Below are 3,841 nucleotides of genomic sequence, written 5' to 3' on the forward strand. Positions count from 1 at the left end.
CTTCCTCACCAAAAAAAAAATAATAATAATAATCTATAATACTTAAGACTACTGAACTGTACACTTTAAACTGGTTAAGATGCCAAATTTTATGTTACGTAATTTTTCACCACAATTAAAATGAAAACCCATCTGTAGACTAATAAATAATAAATTTACATCTTTAGCTTGTATGTGTCCCTTTGAAATCCAATGTCATATATCCGAATATATTCAAATGTGTTATAGAAATATGAAAACTGATATATCCAAAGCCAAGCTACTGATCTCTCCTCATACACACAGATGCGCCCTTCTGGGCATTTCTTCCATTCTCATAGGTGGCAATTGCGTACTTCTAGTTGCTCAGTTCCAAAAACTTTTTGGTCATCTTTGACTCCAGTTTTTCTCCTACACCCCACACCCAATCTCCCAGCAATTCCTACTGGCTGTACCTTCTCCATATATCCAGGACCTGAGCACAACTCTCCATCTTCAATATGCTTCCCCCTTCTCCAAGCCACCATCATCTCTGGCCTGATTCATTATAATAGCCTCCTAATTGATGTCCATTACCCCATCTTCCTCCACATGCAGTCTATTCTCAATGCAGCAGCCCGAGTGATCCTTTTAAGTCAAAAATTGGATTAGATCACTCATCTCATTATAACCCTCCAGTGGTTTACCAACTTCACTCCAAGTAAATTCCAACTTCTTACAATGGCCTTCAAAACCCAACCACAATCTGGTCTCATTACCTTGGTGATCTCATCTCCCACTACTCTTAACCTCATTCCCTACATGACAGGAAAAAACCCCCAGCAAAAATCCATGCCCTAATAGGCCTTGAATTACTATTGTGAGAGCAGGGCCACCTTATACGTTTGTGCAGGTTGCACATTACACAACCATAGAGAGAAAAAATGTTGTAATCTCTGTGAATGTTTCTAGTGGAGCTGTGCAGTTCTCAACCTGCGTGATCTTAGATCCCTGTCATAGGGGAGACAGAAATAAACAGAATAAATCAAGAAAATGTAAAATATGTAACACAGTGATGAATGTTAAAGAGACAAACAAAGAAAAGAAGAGATTTGGAGTAGGCAACACAAGTCTAAATAGGATGGACCCAGAGGTCTTCACTAAGAGGAGGACCTTTAAGTAATAACTGGAGGAGGTGAGAGAGTAAGCCTTGTGCATAACTGGGAAATCGTAGTAAGACAAAGGAACAGCATATGAGAGGAACAGCATCTGAGACAAAAGCATGTTTGGTATGTTCTAGAAGAGAAGGGAAACCAGTGTGGCTTGAGCAGAGTGAGCTAAGCGGATGGTTTCGGAAAATGAGATCACAGACGTAAAGGGAGCCATGATTGTATAGGGTCCTGTGAGGTCTTTGGCTTTTACTGTGAGTGAGAAGATAGCTATCTGAGGTCATGAACACACCAAACTTCAGCTTTAAAAGATACCTCTGGTTGCTGTGTTGAAAAAAGACTGTAGGGAATCAAGGGTGGAGGCAAAGAGATCAGTGAAGACACAGATAATTGGAAGTCGGACAGACTAGACTGGTAGCGTTGGAGATGGGGAGAAATTTTAGTGGGTCACTATTGTAAATTGGATCTGCTTATTTTTATATTTTCTCAACACTTATTGGTCATATATAGAATGTGATTGATTGTGTGTGTGTGTATTTATCTGGTGTCAAAATATCATTTGGTTCTAATGGCTGTTTAACTTCCAAGTTAGCCTATGTAGACAATTTATCATCTGCAAATGAAATTAGTCTCATCTGTTTCTAATATCCATATTTCTTTGCTCATTTAAAATATTTTTTGTAATACAGAAAAATTTTGAACAATTCGAGTGATTTTACACATGTTTAGGCGTGTATTACTGATTATATTAAGAGTATTGCTTCTTTAACTCACATTTAGGTATCATGTTTACTCCCTATTTCTGGTAAAATATACTTCATGAGATGGAAAGGAATCTATTTCTAGGTAATAATTTTAAGAGGAATTGCTTTTAATGCTGTAAGTCTTTTCCAGCAACTTTTGAAATATTTGTATAGTTTATTTTTGCCTTTAATATGTTTATCAGAAGAATTACATTAATATATTTTTAAGTTTTGAAACTTCCTTGAATTCTTAGGATAACATCCAGATCATGAATAACTCTTTTTAAGAACCTGCTACATTTAATTTGTCAATATTGTATTTCAGGGATATATATATGTATTTTTAGGTGAAACTGATAATTTTCTATCTGAGTGTTATCTTTACCCAGTTTTGTTCTCAGGGCTAATCTGACAACCAAAATTAATTGACAAGTTCTCCATATATAATTCTGCGTTGTTTAACCACAAGCTCTGAAAAGTTTCTTCCAAGGTTATTAATTGTTTCATATTTTATACCTCTCTCTGAGCTCTTTTGTTAAATAAGAGGTCAATGTGATGACAATGTGGGTGCCCAGCTTACCATCTTGAACCTGATTCTCCTCACACAGGTTTTTGTATATAACACCTTAAATATTATTTACTACAATATTTCCATTACATTTTCTACTTTTTATTATTCTAAATATAACTTTGTCTTTGAAGTCAAATGGATAATAAGGTTTTCAATTTATTTTCAATAATGTTTTATTATATAGAATTCAGAGAATGTGGCCTAGATGATATTTTTTTTCTATTTTAAATACACTTAAATTTTCTTTGTAGGCTATAATATAGTCAGTTTTTGGAAGTGTTCCAGAACAACTTGATGAGAATATATATTTTCTGTTCTTTGGATACAATTTTCTTTACACATCTATTTGACTAAGCTTATTAGTTCCCTTATTTAAATTTTCTATTTTAATTTAATTTATTTTGTCTACTTGATCTGTCAATTTCTGAGAGAAAAAATACTAAGGATTCCCTCTATGATTGTGGATTCATCCGTTTTCAGTATTTTTAGAAAATATTTTACTTTATAGTTTGATATTACCTTGTTAAATGATTAATTATACCAAGTCATTATGTATATTCTTGATGGGCTGTATCATTTGACATCACAAAATGGCCCCACTTATTTCATTGAATGATTTTAAAGTTAAATTCCACTCTGTGTGATTATACCACTAGTAATCTTATTATGTTGTTATTTTTAAAATCTGGATTGTCTTTATCTCACTCATTTTTAGCCTCATAATGTCATTATACATATTTTTATCTCTTTAAGAATAATTAGTAAATTTCTATCGCTGATTTAGTCTAATGTCTGTCATAATATTTTGTGTTTTCTATTTGTGATTTGAATTTTACACCTTTCTTTCTCCTATATTTTCCTCTTTTCTAGCTTGATTTAACAAGACTTTTGTTATTACTGCTTTTCTGGTTTTTTTTTAAATTTTCTAGTTCCTTAGAAATTAGACTCCTTTCCAGCTTTAGCAAACAATATAAAATTTTAACACACTGATGTAAATTTTGTATGTCTTTCAATGTCCAGAATTAGTCAATATTTGTGTCAGAGACTGCTAATTGTCCTCAAATACCTCTTCCTACCATCTTTATTTAAATAAAAGTAAAACATCTTAGTTGAAGCTGGGCACATTGCCACCCAACTTGAGAGCATAAGTCTCAGCTTTCCATAGTTGTGTTCATATGCCTAAATTCTGGAGAAACTTATGTTTGTGTGTTATCTGAGAAACTGCTGGTTCACTTCCTACCGAAAGACAAAAATATTTGCCCTAGATATCCATGGGCAGGATGAGATGACTTGGAAAATATATATAAATTTTATAGAGGGGTAATTACTATATGTATATAAATCTCCCAGGCTGTGTGTAAAATATGATTTTGTAAGTTAAAATTATAAAAACTTAAGGA

The sequence above is a fragment of the Diceros bicornis genome, chromosome X, assembly GCF_020826845.1.
Source record: "Diceros bicornis minor isolate mBicDic1 chromosome X, mDicBic1.mat.cur, whole genome shotgun sequence".
Classification (NCBI taxonomy): domain Eukaryota; kingdom Metazoa; phylum Chordata; class Mammalia; order Perissodactyla; family Rhinocerotidae; genus Diceros; species Diceros bicornis.